Source organism: Lepisosteus platostomus, chromosome 18, assembly GCF_059453375.1.
Source record: "Lepisosteus platostomus isolate fLepPlt1 chromosome 18, fLepPlt1.hap1, whole genome shotgun sequence".
NCBI classification, from domain to species: Eukaryota; Metazoa; Chordata; class Actinopteri; order Semionotiformes; family Lepisosteidae; genus Lepisosteus; species Lepisosteus platostomus.
The window spans coordinates 9952256-9968737 of NC_142628.1; the positions used below are offsets into that span (position 1 = coordinate 9952256).

The following is a 16482-nucleotide window of genomic DNA, read 5'->3' on the forward strand; positions in this document are numbered from 1 at the left end:
GTGTGTTTGTGTGGTGTTGACATATCGTAAACAGATGGGCAACGTCGGGGAGAGAGGACAGAACAGACTGGCACAGACCCGCCTGGCACTGTGATTGGAACAGGTACAGCTGTGGAGTGCTATATTTTAAGCACTCTCTGCCCTGCCCACCTACTGTATCAGCAGTCTGCCACACATACAGCCCTGAAGAGTGCAAAGATTTTGACAGGATGGCACATGTAGCTTTACAGACACAGCTTACCAGGACAGGGGGGATACTTGTATTAATATACAATTGGTGGCAATCTTCATTTTAGTTTGAATACTGTGTATCACTGATAGTCTTAATGAAAAAGAATGCACATTTTTATTAGTTTTATACTGTAAATGCCTCCATGTGTACGACAGCCTTAAAGGAGTGGTTTGTTAATTAATAATTCAAGGTATTTCAAAAGATAAATACATTGGAAAGATATTGACTGGACCTACACAGTGATCAATAATCCATTTCTGATTACTTCATTTTGTTAGGCCATGGATCCTGCTGATGTTAAGCCCAGCAATTCCTGTCCATCTTTCTGTATTATGTTTGTCTGTTTATCTCGCAGCTCTATCCATCTGCCTCTCTGTATACATGTAAATAGTATAATTAGGGATTTTTGCTAAGGTTCAAGACACAAGGCTTTGCGTCAGTGAAACATGAAGTGAATTGTATGAGACCAGAGTAATGGCATGAACATTCAGTTCAGTTCATTACCCAACTTTGTAATTCCAGATGTGGCCTTTCACAGCCATTATGTCTCAGGAGAATTGCTCAGCTGAGGGCTGATTCCAAAACAAAATACATTGATTCTAATATGTCTGTGAATCATTGCTTTAAAGTCATAAAAATACATCTGCAGATTTTCAGTGTTGAAAACAATTGAGTTTTTTTCTTCAAAACAGGAGGACTACGATCCCTTGGAGGGCTAGGAGATGTGCAATCAAACATATTCCTTTTCAAGACACAGAACGGTATGCCAAAAGAAGGCCTTTTGGTTTTCAGTGCTGGAGTTGGGGAGTTTTTTTGAAGGAGGCAGTGGATAGGTTAGTTGCACATCTGCCTCTGGTTTTGTACAAAGCCCGTCGGGTTTAGCAGCAACAAGGCATATGCTGCTTAGCAGGTGAATCTGCTTTTGTTCCAAGTTGTACTTTCATTTTCTGCACATGTTTTTGGCGACTATGGAAAAATGTTATGATGACCTTAAATGATAACCTGCAGGAAGTATTTTTAATACAAAGGTCACAATGTGTTTTAACACAGGCATTTAGGAACTAGAAATGATCATTTATGAACTGCTAATGATCATTATTTTGTTAGAGGTTAACAGCGGCTTATCTTTCCCACACAAGTATGTCAATGACATTAGTTTAATCATTGCTAACATCACAATGAATTTAATATAATATATTAATTAGTAAGAAAAAATAAAGATGTCGGCGATAATTACCACTCACATTTTATTATAATCATATCATGACATTTTATTTATAGTAAATAATAATTACAGATTATTTTGTTTTGTTTTTTAAAGAAGTAAGTTCAATGCACCAGTTTCACCCACCTGAGTAAAAAGAATTGAATGTCCGAAAATGCAACTTCAACAGCTTGCTAGTTCATCTGTTGTCCTGTATGAAATGTATGAAAAATAAAAATATCAATTAATCAATCTCAGACAAACCCATATTCCAGGTTCTTTTATGGTATTCTGCACGTGCTTCTACAATCAATCCTTGCCTTGTCTATTACTCATTTCACTACATCGTAGCTGTGCTACAGAAGAAGTACTATGGTCACTAGTGGTCATTCCATTGGTACAATGGCAGTGTATACAAGTAAATACCATAGCTTTCCTGGACAGTACCATACAGCGGTTGTACTACACTGTATCTCTGCTTCAGTGGAAGAGTTCCTCCAATACCATGCTGAAGGTCTGGTCACTGAAAGTTGTCCAAGTCAACCCTAAGCCCTATATCTCCTGGTCCAGAGTTGGTTTTGCTACTGTAGCTATTGAGAAGCCAGCACCTCATAAACTAGTTCACTGTGCATTTCACTTCTGCAAGGATGGGTTAACTCTTTGCATTTGAACTTAAAATCTGTCTGACCCTACAGAAATTTGAACGAATACAGATGCAAACAGTACACAAAATATACAAAATAATACTATCTTTCTTAATTGCTATTATTGCAATTAATTAATAATTAATTATTACTGCTGCTGTAGACTTTATCCAGAGAAGACCAACCAGATACATTTCTTGACTTAAAGGAATATTCCAAAGGAACTGAACCTTTTTAGTCTTGAACAGAGAAGACTACAAGGTGACCTCATGCAAACATTTAAAATTCACAAAGGCACTGAAAAAGTCAAACCTAAGATTCTTTCAGAATGAACAGAGAAAAACGTACCAAGGGGCATAAGTGAAACTGTGTGAAACTGCATTTAAAACCAAGAATGGGACGTTCTTGACCCAAAAGATTGAGAGAGCATCTAACAAACTACCCAGCCATTTTGTTGAAACCAGTACCCTGGTTTCCTTCAATAAATGGCTGGATTGGAACAATTAACTAAGTACCATAACTACATAAAGACAAGATGGGTTGAATGGCCTTTTCTCATTTGTAACCTTTCTAACGTGTGATCTTAATTATTTTGTGTCTCAAAACAACGTTCAGTAATTTACCATTTGTTGATAATTCATTAAACTATTAAATTACTTGCATTTTTATGGAACAACAAGCCTGCTATCTTCTTCAGAATTGTATGTACACTGCACAAAAACACATTTGAATAAAATAATTAAAAGTGAAACCAAAGTGACCAAAGTTCTAAGCAATTATAAAAGGAGTAAAAACAAGAGCAGGCTTTTGTACTTCATTTATTTGATGGTCACAGACTCGGAACTGCGCTGAATGAATTAAGAAGTCTTATTTCATCAAGGTTTATTGCAGGTTTTTGCTTGATCGAATGATTTCATCAGCCGCTGTATCTCTGAGAACTCAGCCTTCTTTTTCAATATTGTCTTTAATTTATCAATGGTGGGAACTCTGCAGTTCCCAGCATTTTAAAGACAATGTGATACGCAAAATCAATGTGAAAAGAAGAGTTCAGTGAATAAATACTAGTTCTCCAGCACTCATCAAGGGTTTTTTTAGTTATAAGTGGAGATGGAGTGGGGTTTTGATGGTTAGCTTTTTAAGCAGCAGTTATACTTCAGCACGTGGAAAGCTTGCAGGTCGAAACATTGTGGGAAACATATTGCAGTTTTGAGGACTGCAATGTTCTATTAAAATCATTCATGTTAACTGGTCAGTTCAAATGCTGCTTAGTTGTGAACATTAACATGTGTTTATCAACCTAATTTTGTGGCATCAAAAAGACAGTGAAAGAGATTCAGGGGGACATGGTGCTCGAGGGGAATGAATTAGTCATCACTGAGTGAGCATGCCGAAGCAGATGGTCAGCAGTGTTTTGCTGAAGTCACTTCTATCTACCATGCAACGTCGCTGGCAGGAAAGAGAGGAAAAGTCGTGTTGACATTGAGGTGGTGTGTAATATTGCTGCCTTTCTTCACTGACGCAATACCTGACAGCCCAGGAAGTATTCCCTGACATCACAGAACAGCTATGTCCAGTCAAGTGTCCAACCCCACTGCAGAAAGACTCAAGAATGAAGATGTGGTCCCAACAAGTCTGTTTTTATAGTTGTCTATATATACTTTTATTGAATGCTTAAAATTATTAATTTTATTTCACACCCAAAATATACTTCATTTAATCCCAAGAATGTGACTGATTCGAATCTATAGACATTTAAATAATGATTAAATTCAAACAATCACCTGTTATGCCAGCTGCTTCTGCATAAGCCTCTCTCAACAAAATAAAAGTGAATTGTTTAAATCTAAATGCTCCCATAGTGATAAAACACTTTCTTGTCATAAGCATATCTTGATGTTTTGTCAGGTTCAGACTACATTAAAATGAAGATCAATGTCTGTTTCATTTGATGAATTTGAGAGATATGTTAAGACATTGCTTTCAGCTGCATTCAGGTTGTACTATATTGGGGTTACACATTGAATGAGCTCTTGTGTCTTGTAGTGCCTATTAACTCTGCATTTCCAGAAATATGTAGAGTTTTACACTTGCAGTTAAAGATAAACTAATTCTATGTGACAGTCTTAAAACCATTAAATGAAATAGTATGTGTTAAATATACAGTGGTATTGTGCTGAGATTCATTTTTACCATTTCCAGGTGTAGTAGTCCATTACAAAAATGTTATCTGTCAATGGGTGAAACTTAGACAATGAAAGACACCATAAGAGTACTTTTACATTCATTAGACTTTCACCATTTTAAGGTGAACAAACTATACCATGTTGAGAACCAGCATGGTTTGCAACAGTTGGGTCTTCACGCAGAGGTCACCCATGTAGGATGTGATAGTCCAAAAGCAAACTGGATTCTGCATAAGTCACTGCCAGCTCAGCATGTCAAGCAAATCCAAAGTTCTCTCTCCTGATGCCAAATGGCAGATGTGGCTAGTGAATTATCTGCGACTTAAAATTAGTCACACAAACATATGTGTAGTTTTGTTAATACACAGCCAGCTGTGACTCCTGCTGACGCATGAGGTTTATCAATGTGTTTAATTCCATTACTCTGAGAAAGCTAATTATGAAGGCATACCTCATTCTTGTTTCATTGTTCTTCTTTCAATTATAGAAAAACAAAGCAGTGAAATGACAGCACCAAACACCAAGAAAGGCAGTGAAGAATGTCCTAATCTCTGAATGGTACTGTTCAGTATAATTAAGGGTGAATGTATTTTTCTTTGCAATGGGAAGACTGACGAATAAATATGTTTTCTAAGCTATTCAAGAATTATTGGCACGAACAAAATTAAATGCATATAGGTACTGTATAAAAAGATACATTCACAAATACAATTACTAGCATACTGATTTTAAAGTTTTGTGCGTTGATAGGAATGCAGTCATAGACACAGGGTGTCTTTAAAAATACTTTTAAAATCCCATTAAGAAAAAAATGAATCAAACATAAGAAGAATCTAAATTAATAAATTAAATATTAAATATGTCCTGCAAAAAGGGGACTTTTAATTGCATTTTTTGTTCTACAACGAGCTCATTAGAGGGAAAATAAAGATTAACCTTTAGAATCACACTGGCATTTCCCTTTTTCCCTCCAAATGTAGAATTAATACACATTTTTTAATCATTAGTGTAATTTTCAGGATGATACTTTTGTTCTTTTGGCTGTTGAACTGTTACGGATGTTACTAACCCTTCAAATTGTTTGCTTCATTCAAGCATTCTTTTTTGAATAATTCATTAAGCATTATTATCGAAGCGTGGAACACCTCATTTAGCACTGGTGATCTTTTCCTTATGTGTGGTTGACAGGCAATCAAAGTTTTTACCAGTGCAGAAAATTTGCAATTCAGAAATGTAGTTGCAGCAATTAGAAGCTATCAGGTAGCAAAGGAATGGCAGCTTCACGAAAAAGTGAGGATTAAATGAATTCAACTCATGTTTCATGAGTGTGCTGGACAAAACAAACCAGCTGCTTTTAACTTCGCAAAATGATTTTGCAAAAATCCTGCCTTTGAAGGGAGTTCTTGATTATGACATACTGTACCAATAGCTTCACACAGGGGAGAATGTCACATCTTCTTTCGCTTCTGCTCTAAGACATACCTTCACTATGATGTCTGAAAAACGACCCGATCTGCATAACTTTATTTGGATTTGAAAATATCAGGAGCTTTGGAGAATAAGCCAATCCATTCTGTCCTGTGATTTTAAGAGGCAAATTTTAAGACTGAGTTAATATATTTAATACATTTACCTCTAAAATAGTTATATAGTCTATCAGAAATAGTGTAGTGTATTTGTCATTTTCTTTCACAGCATTTATCCCTGAACACAAGTCATGATATTTAATAAAAATGCCAAGTGTACAGTATTGAGTTAAAATGACAAAATGAGCTGATTAAGAAACCCTGTAAACAGCCTGTCAAACACATGATGTTAATTAATGTACAGTAAGCACAGCTAAAGGTAAGACCATACCCTGATTGAGTAAAGAAGATTGCCTGAATATATCAGGGATGTTTGAAGGTCTACGTAAAGCTTAATGTGATGCTGAAAAATAGAAGTAGAAATACAACGTTTTAGCTCCTGAGCCTTCTTTAGGTGTCAGGAGGCTAGGCAGCTGAAATTGTGTAGATTTTTACTTAACCTTCACTTGTTCCTTTTGCAGAAAAGGCACATTGGTATACTGTAGTTCCCTCTCCTGAACATGACTGAAGGCAGCCTGTCTGTGAATGGAGCTGCTCGGACAATGAGACGTTCTGCTTCAACAGTCAGTAAAAGAGTCCAGAGAAACTGGGAAGCTGGGTCTGTGAAGGACAGGCCACATCCTGGAAGGCAGAGGGTCAACACACAAGTGCAAGAGCATCTGATCCACTTACGTCATTCTTTTCAGACTGCAGTGACTACAGCATGAGAAATCTCAGAAAGAAATAAGATATGTTATCAGCAGAATAGCTCACTATAAGCATCAAATTGTTCCCATTATGCCTGACAATGATCTGCATGCTCAGAGGTCATACATGGATAACATTCACAGCTGAGGGATTACATTTTCTCGCAGCCAGAGAGTATCTGAATTAGTTGTAGAGAGAGTGGTGGACTGGTTTATTCACCAATTAATGTTGCTTTGCCCTTAACAAGCCTGACTTAAGATGTGTGATAGCGATGACTATTGCATTTTTCAAGCCAACCAGTGAGGTGGTGGTGTGATGATATGAGGAGGAACCTTTTTAACACAAGAAAGCCTTTGGTGCAGATTGAGTGCAACCCTACTCCTCATCATTACATTGATAAAGTCCTTGTACCAACACTTTACCTGTCCTGCTCGTCAGTCCACATGATTCAGCTTTCCAAAAGGACAATGAAAAACTACCCAGCGCTGGCGCGAGGATGGTTTGACTTCAAGTAAACTACATTGAGATCTTGCCTTGACCAGATTTTTCACCTGACCTGAGCACATTAGAACATCTCTGGGAGCAACATATACCAGCACCATTAATCGGAAAGGACCACAGTCAGCCAACCTTTGCAGCTGCACAGGGAGAGAGGTGGAACATTGTGGCTGATGGTGTCAATACATCAACGGTGCAAAGACAGTGCTAATGCTCAAGAGGTCATAACTAGATCTTGTGTTTGTAAAGTTTTCATTTTGATGGTGCATCATGTTTCATATTGAAAACTAGGCATCATCTTTGCATTTCTGTTATTGGTCTCATTTTCTGTGATTATGTTTGATATCAATGTTTAAAATATTGTGTTTAGGACTGTGGCCACCTTCAGTAGAAATACTAGGTGTATTTCTGTGACTCATGCTTTGCACCAGGGTGCTGCCTTGTGAGATTCATCCCCTTTCCTCCTGCAGAACCTGGACAAGCATGTGCCTGTTCACTACCCTCTGAGCTGAAGGTGCCTCACATCATCCCAGCTCAGCCCACAGGTGTTCAGTGGGTTTCAGTCTGGCCATGAGGGCCTCCACAGCATAACTGTCATATTCTCATGTCACAACAAAAGCCACTGTTGCATGAACAACATGAAGACATGGACAATTCAAAGTCACTGAAGTGCATCCTGGTCACTCATAACTGATCAATTAATCAAAATGGCATTGAACACCTATATAATCATTAATATATTATCCACATACTTTATTTGTCTTCAATCATACATGCAAAAATACGATAATAAGTTTATTTTGATTCCCAGTATATTATATAAAAGATATCTGTACATTCATAATGCCTGTCATGCAAGCAAGTGTTAAATCAGTCTTCTGGTGTGGCAGGGAACTGCTATAGGCAATAATGACACTTACAGTATGAAAGGAGTTTGCAAAAGGCCCTTTAAATAATCAGAAGGTACTTACATCTGAGCAGTTGCTCAGCACACAAAAAAACTTTTTGGAGACTGGAACTAACGAGTTGATTCTTATCATGTCATGTTAATCGCTATCATCTCAATCTCAATATTAGATGTAAAACAACAACTAATCACGAAACCTTTTTACTATACATAGACATATAAATGTAGATGTGTATATTTTTTAAAAAATAGTGATTTTATTTAGAACAACACATGTATGACTTACATTATTAAACTGAGGAAGATTATGACAGAATCATAAAAGTGAAAATACAGTAAAAATGGGCAGGAACCTCTTTAACAGTGTATAAGAATTGTGCTGGAAGCCCACATCATTTACATAAACAAACGGGAGGCATGTCAGCAGACTACACGTTTTCCATGTTAAGCAATTAAAACTGATTTATACATCTTCTGTTCATACAATAATTGTGCAAAGATATACTGACACAGTAAAATTGTTTCTGGAAATTTTAGAGCACAGAATAAATGGGAATCACAGATCCTTAACCAGCAAGACCGTGGTGGTTCGAGGAACCAGTTGCTAGCCTTGAGTTACAGTATGTACTTAAGAGGATGCAGTTATAACTGCTGCCCAATGAGGCATCTGAAATACAAGATACAAGAAGAGAGGGGAAACCTGTTTCAGTGCACACAAACTAACATACTATATATCAGAATACATACATTTCACTGTTGGCCCAAAATGCGAGAAAAGCTAATATAAAGATTGAAGACCATCCTCACCAGCATTAACCCTGTATAAGCTGGAGTTGGGGCTGTGGTAACAGCTGTTAAGACAATCCGCCCAATCACAACCATTTTGGAAGAATGGCTGTTGCTCTGACTACATGCAGCTATAGTGTGAGTCCTTGGTATTGTCACAGGAATGCCATCTTACAAAGCTGGGAAGCAAGCCCTGTACAAGGTCCTTCTACACCACTGCTTTGCAATGTTAATCTGAAACCAGATGGCTCAATAACTACACCTGGATACTGCAGAATGCAACCAGGCGCCTCAATGGGTGTTGAAAAGATTAACAGAAATAAGACAAGCCCATCAGAGAGATATGTGGATGCTTCAGTTTTTAAAATGCAATTAAATAAAATGATAGTGCTAAAATGTGTGTAACGTCAATAATCACTACCGATGTGATTGGTTTTCGAAAGTCAGCGATGAAAATATCTCTGCTCAAATGTGAATGTGAGAACATGAGTTCAGGTAAGTAACATTTATTACACAGTCTTATAATGATGAATTCGAGTGATTAATGGTATTTAAGTGTCTCACAGGTTATGGAGGCAAACTGAAAAGCAATTACCCTGCACAACGCATTATGTATTATGCAATTAAAGGAACTATCATTCCAAAATCCACTGATGTACTCTGCGCTGAGTCATGGTGTTTCAGGTTTTGCACACTATGCAGAAGACCCTTGTTACACTATAGACAGCCATCCCCACTCATTGTATTTGAACTGACTTTATGGAGCAGAAGGAAGGTCCTGTACATCTTGGTCTGGCACTGATGGGAGTAGCACATAAAAATCTCCAATGTGTCTCCTCATAACATGGTCTGTCACAGCAGACAGTAATACAGAGTGTGAAAACATGCATCCTTTAAAGCAAGTATCTACCCTTTTCTGACCCTCATTAAGTACACAGGCAGTCTTGTTAAAATACAAGCCAGATTTGTGCTTAATGATCTTGAAATAAATGTAATTGACTGGGCATTACCATCCAAATGCTCTTACGGAACATAGTGTTTACCATCTAAATTTCACATGTGCAGGCTTTATGCATGGAGCCTGCCAGTCACTACACACAGAAGCAACTGATGGCGTAGAAAAACATATAATAAACGCGGCAAAGCAAGACAACTAAAGCTAGATGGCTAATGAACATGCAAATGACTTTCAACAATGTACTTGAGATCTTGACTTGACACTGTTCTGAATGTCTAACTGGAGAGCTGAAACCATATTTCTAAATAACTATTGTATACCTCTACAGTATCTGCACTCACTTGGCTTTTTTACATCATTGGGTTTAAGCTATATACTGTTGTTGTTTAGTTAATAAAAACAGACAAAACACTAAGCGCAATAATAACGAGCCGTGATCCATGAACGGTTTCTGTTAAGAAACTGAAACGGTTAAGATCATTGATGATTCTCACGAAAACCGATGGAGGTTCTTCTCCAAAATATTTGCAGGCGATCTATAAGACAAGAAAGTGAATCTGATTATGTAAAAAAAAACTGAATGTTTCACAATATTACAACACGATTAAAATATTTTTTCTATAGCCCCCTCCATTTGAAATGACAGCCCAATCAATAAATTGCCTCATTAACTCGCTAATGCATTCGGAAAGCTAACCTGATAGTGTTTCGAATTTTTTCATATACAGTATAGGGCAAGGCTAATAATGCTGCTGTTTGACAGGTCTTTGCTTTGACTCAGCCCCGGGGTGTTTTCTGTGTGGAGTTTGTACGTTGCGATCGTAGTTGCATGGGTTTTCTCCCACGGTCCAGAGACAAGCTGTCTACGTTAATTGTCGTCTCTTAATTGATCCCCTTTATGCGTGTTTGTGCTCGCTGCGCTGGACTGGCGTCCCACGAAGGGTTTTGTCTTGCCTATCGGTCTTTGTCATATGTGTTGCGCACCACGACCCTGTATTGAACTAAGCGGTTATTGAAAATGGATAAAACGTGGAGCTGTCCATTCAGCACCATGCGGTCCCACAAACCTGATTGCGGCTTCCATAAATGCAAATGCTAACCACAACTATCAATTTTTCATCAGTGTCTTGGCTTTCGTATGAACCAAAATTAGCTGAGTACAGTGTGACCTCAGACGTTTCTGTGAGAAAATAGAAATTGCAGAGAGTCTCGATACAATCGGCGATCATTTTATCCATAATCGCCACAACAGTCGAAACAACCCAATTTCCGTAAGAGTGGTCTTTTATCAAAAACTAATTCTTAAGGACACATTAGTTGTGGTTTAGTCTGTCTGCGCCATAAGATAAGAATCATCTTAAGGAATTAAGAAGAGTATAACTAACCTTTCAATAATCAGTTTGCACAATAAACTTACACCACAAAACAGTTAAAATAACAACGCTTCTAATTTTCTTCTGGAGCAACTACATTCTACATTGAATTATCATAAAGGTATTATTTACTTTGACTCAGTTGTAGCTAGCAATGTGTTGGTGTAATCTGTAGCCAGTATTCTTAAACTTTTATCATCTTACACAATGACTCGTAATATGAACTCTGATCTAACCCAATATTAAGTTACAGAACTGGCTCAGAATTACTTTTCAGAATTACTCCAGGACCAGGAAAGTTGAAAACCTACTATTCATTCATTGTAGGTAGTATAGCGTAGTTGGTAGTTAAATCTATGTTATGTACTATTGAGAAAATAACATATTACTGCAATTTGGTGTGTTGATATCCAGAATTTAGTGCGAATCTCCTTGAGTGTGGTGTGCTTGCATGTTATTGATGTGTATTCGTGTGTGCGTGTATTGTTTGAGAGTGAGAGAGATGGATTTTGAAGAAGCTCTAACACACAATATTCGGTTTGGGGTTGTTGTAAACAAACTTTACAATGGTACATTTGGTTTCATTATACGTCTCTTTTCACCACGATGATAAAGTAAAAACACCTGTTAAGCTCTTTCAGCAACACTTCCATTTTTTTGTATTGAATCCAGATTGCAGTTTTAAAAATAAATTAACAAGTCTGATTTTGTTTCACAATATCGTATCGTGTTTGGATTGCTGAAAATATAGATCCATGGTGGATTTAACCTGCATGCATGCTGTTATTTCAAAGCAGCAAAGCAGATCCATTTTAGAAGCATCTATACGAAAAACAAGACTACAAGGTTTATTTGGATTTAGATATATTTAACACGACGTGTCCAGGCTTTCTAGGCCCTGTGAACGTTTTCAAGACAGCACGCTTTCGGATTTAGGGTTTTTTAACAACAGATTCCCGTGTAAATCATCAGCAGATCTTACACTTAACGGCACTGTCGCTTCACCCGTCTACGCACTGTCTCACAGCCGCTAGAGGGAGGTCATGTACTACACAACGACAGGAAAGGATATCGAGAACTAATACAGTTAATTGATGTCATTTTTTTAATATCAGAGCAATACGTTTAAGTAAAATAAAGCTAGTATAAAATGCTTTTCTGTTTCTTTTTGGGATAAGTAATAAGAAAGTAAACCCAAAAACAATTATTATTAAACTGCAAAACATCCAAAGCAGCTACAGGGTATTTGTAAATGTTTTCAATAAAGAACGCAGAACAAAGTTTGAAATAAAAGTCAGAAACACGACACTTTTATTCTATTCGACTGACTTTTTGCACTCTAACTTTAGGCATATGAAGAACGGTATTTGAATGTGCTGTACAATAAGCTACTAGCTTTAAACTCACCCAATGCAGAATATTCTAAAATTGTTCCATTAATTAATATAAAGATCTGTAATATTCATATTCCCTAAAGTATCCTTTTTGTGTGGGATCGTGGATAATAAATTCTAATCTCATAACTGAAGACGCCTCAAAGTGTATTGTGTTATTATCGGTATACCACCGAAAACGTGAAATGTGAACAATTGAATCTCTTGCAACATGTATTTTTGAAGTGTTTTATCTAAGACCGCACATTAAAATAAAGGTATACCTATTTTTTTAAAAATAGATATCTCCCGTCTTATGTGTTTACATGACATCACTCGGCAAAATCTGAATAAAAATGAGAGCATATCTAAAGTTTTTGCTATTTACTGGTAATGTCTCTTTGTGGATAAAAACAGAAGTAGTAGTCCGCTAGTGTAGTACTGAATAGTCAATATAAAAATCAGGTACAATCCCCTTGGTTTCAAGATGTTAATTTGGCGTTAGGAAATACTTAGGAAATACTTTCACATTATTTTGGCATTGAGATGTATAAATATATAAGTGTTTGGAGATATGGGCTGTAACCGTGTTAATACAAATAACCGATTTTAACTCAACGTGTCCAGTTCAAAGTGCTTGAGAACAGTATAAACTGTTTAGGTTCAGAGGGGATTTTTGTCTATACAGTTGGATTCTTTGGTCAGGCAACAGCCAAAGCTGTTGTATGTAAACCCTGCATTCAGTGCATAACAATGGGATTGAGGTTTTTATCCACAAAGCTATTTATTTTCCAATCAGAGGTATTGACTGGAGACTACTTTGGTAAACTGGTAGCTTTGAGCAGCTTCGAAGAATCACAAGTGGAGGTTTTTGTCTACTTAGGATTTACTAGCGTTGGAGCTTCTATTCTACTTTTTTATTGGACTTCTTTTACATATGTATAGAAGCGAGAAAGAAAAAAACACTGTTGATGGTCGAGCAAGAGTCTGTTTCCATGTGGCTTTGGCAAAAACTGTGCTCGGAACTTTTAATTTGTATAGGGGGCCGGATCGTAACGTGGCAAGGTTTTAAAACATTTTAGCCTCCCTCATTTTTTTTATAAAAAAGGTAACAAATTTTCCACCCAGCTAAATACGACGCGGTCCTTTTAAAGATGTTGGACAGCTATGAAAGGTTTTCAGTTTTTTTTTTCTCACAGAGTAACGTCCGCCTTTAAACAAGACGAGTTGTGTTACAAATTTGATACAATTTAAGTGGTAGCAAGTTGGCTTCCTATCAAGTGGTGCTCAGACTGCGCAGATATCTAGTTGTTCTGTCAAGTTGTACGAAAGTAGGGATGTGTGTAAATCAGTTTTACAGAAGACAAAATGTTTTTTTTCTGGCGAAGTAGGTTCTTCTTATCTTTAAATGTGGATGTATTGAGCAGACGATGAAAGGTAAACTTGTGCTACTGAAGCACTAGAGTCTCTGTAACGTAAATCCCATTGAATGATTCACTTGGAGCTGGGAGACACACCGTGTCCAGTGCTGTTGGTGAATGTTTGCTCAGTTATTACCCTTACGAAAACGGAAGGCACTGGGGTGATGTGGCTCTGTAAACTGTCAGCCATCTGAATATATTGTGATTTTCAAAATATTTTTTTAAATCAAGAATAAAAAGATTCACTTTGAAGAAAACGTAAAGAAATAAGTAATATTGATTTCCCCCCGAAATAAAAAAAACATAGCCTAGTGAAGTATCTTCCTATGAATAATGAGAAAACACATAAACAGCCTACAAAATCAATTTATCTCTTCATAAACTATTGGAATATAGGAAACACGTACATGCAGAACACAAGTGCAATTTGGAGGGAGTGCACATTGAAAGGTGGAGTGGCAGTGACCACAAAACAATGAAATCTTAATTAGCCTATTACTTCTATGTTACTTCTTTTATTTCTTCAACATACTGATTTTATACCAGGGCTACGTTTCTTGAGTCGCGCGGTGCCATGACATTTACCATATTGTACCTAAACATACGATACAGGATAAACACACAAGTCTTAATTAAAATTCGGGCCTAAATCAATCAACAATAATTATCAGGATTTCAACATTTCAGGTACACAGTTTTTTTACACACGACACGTCTTTTTTCATGAGTGTGTTCTGCGCTAATGTAGTACTGTGCTCGCAAGACCTGTTACAAAATGTCTCTAGTAACCCTTAAAAGCATAGGGGATAAAACCTTCTGTGCTGTAAAAAAAAAAAAAACAAGCTATGCAAGGCCTATATCAAATATATGATATTTTATAGGCCCCTGTAATGTAATTAAGTGATCTTACAAGGATTAACAACCAAATATAGTTGGACCGGAATCAGAAATTGTGTGTAACAGGTTGAATTACTAAAATTACGAAGAAAATGTATTCTCTAAAATGTTTTATTAGGCAAGAGGGGATTACACTTTGCCGTGTAATTTAAAGGACACACATACAATCGTATTTCCATCCAAACCTACCAAAAATATTAAGTGAAGGCAATGTTACTTTAAAGCAGTCTTATGTATTGTACAAGCGATTCATACACTTAAGATCCGTTCAAGAAGGTCTTCATTCACAGACACGTGTGAAGTAAACTTTAAAAACCTTTATTTCATTAAACTTATTCTGAGTTTCAGATTTATAACCTGTAGGCTACAGATTTTTGTCTTAACACTAACCTGCTTTTTGTCCTGTAAAGTGCACCTTTAACAGATGGTTGGTCATTTTTGGTGTTTGCTTTTAGCCCAGTTGTTTGTATTTGTAGAGAAGTTAAATCTAATCACAGTCATTAGGTCTGACAACAGGAAGTACGCTTCCTTTCTAAAAACACACACTGATGTGCAAATAATTTTAACTTTTACGTAATACGCGATGGCATAGCCTTCTATTCTCTTTTCAGTGTGGGTTTAGTACACAAAAGCTGTCATTTGAAGAAATATATATTTTGAATACAAATGCAAGACAGTCGTAAAACATCTGTAGCAATCGGCTGATAGTATGTGGCAGCGACTTTGTGCTTACTCTAGTCATTAAGCATTTCTCGGTACAGATTTAGGTGAAGTCAAAACTACTTCACCTTCTCAGCCACACCAAAGGTAAATTTATGTTTAAGAGATATGTCAGATATATACCAGTCTAAACTCTATATGATAGTCCATATTCTATATTTTCTTTCTGTTTTATTTTTAAGGTTTCTCTTTTTTTTCCACAAAACAACGATAATAGATATGTTTTGTCCATATAACATCAGCAATATCACAGCAAGGAGAAATGTATTTGGTCATTTACTTGTTTACGAACTGACGATCGGATCTACAGTAATGAGGTCAGTGTAGGCCTTGTAGTAATTTTGAAAAGTAAATAAAGTAATAAATTATACAACTTTAAAAATAATTACTTATATGACATGTGGGTTTGGGTTTTGATAAGATGTCAAGTTTTAATGCATACAGTGAGGTTTGAACTACATGCACAGCAGTATCTTAAAGCATAGCACTTAAAAGAATAAGTCTAATATGAGGTTGGAGAAAAAAATTGTTACTGTAGGTCTGTTCCAACTCGTAGGTACGAAGACTTTCAACTTTCAACTTTCACGTGTGAAGTAGCAGAGTTGTTGCACTTAAGTAGATTTCTAATTTCTTTAGATAGGTCTCAAAATGGGATGAAGAAAAAGACAAATTTCTTCTGGATCGTTCTCAAAAAATCAAAAAAGACCCAATCACTGTGCTTTATCCAAACCTAAAACGTTTTTATTGGTCTACACTCACGCATTTCTTTCCTGAATGTTGTCTAAAACAAGACTGTAAAAGAAAACTCGTGTGACCGTTTTGGACAGAAACGATTATCCCGAATTCAAGGTACTGGAGACACTATCTAAAATAAATACTCTCCAGGTATGCAGGCCCAGGCGGTGTAACTAGAGTACGTAAAGTCAGACTGGACATATGGAATGCTATCTATAAGGTCTAGAAATTCCAACACGTTTCTCCTTTATTAAACCGACATACTTCAAAATAATCAT

General features: G+C 36.7%; 1 protein-coding gene across 2 annotated transcripts in view; it reads right to left on the reverse strand.

Moving 5' to 3' along the window:
- The window catches only part of elp4 (elongator acetyltransferase complex subunit 4), a 135704-nt gene that overhangs the window by 311 nt on the left and 118911 nt on the right, over positions 1–16482 (reverse strand). For both annotated transcript variants that reach the window (XR_015928140.1, XR_015928141.1), the window contains exon 10: positions 1584–1647. The gene's annotated coding sequence lies outside the window, so the exon portion shown is untranslated. The remainder of the gene's footprint in view (positions 1–1583; positions 1648–16482) is intronic.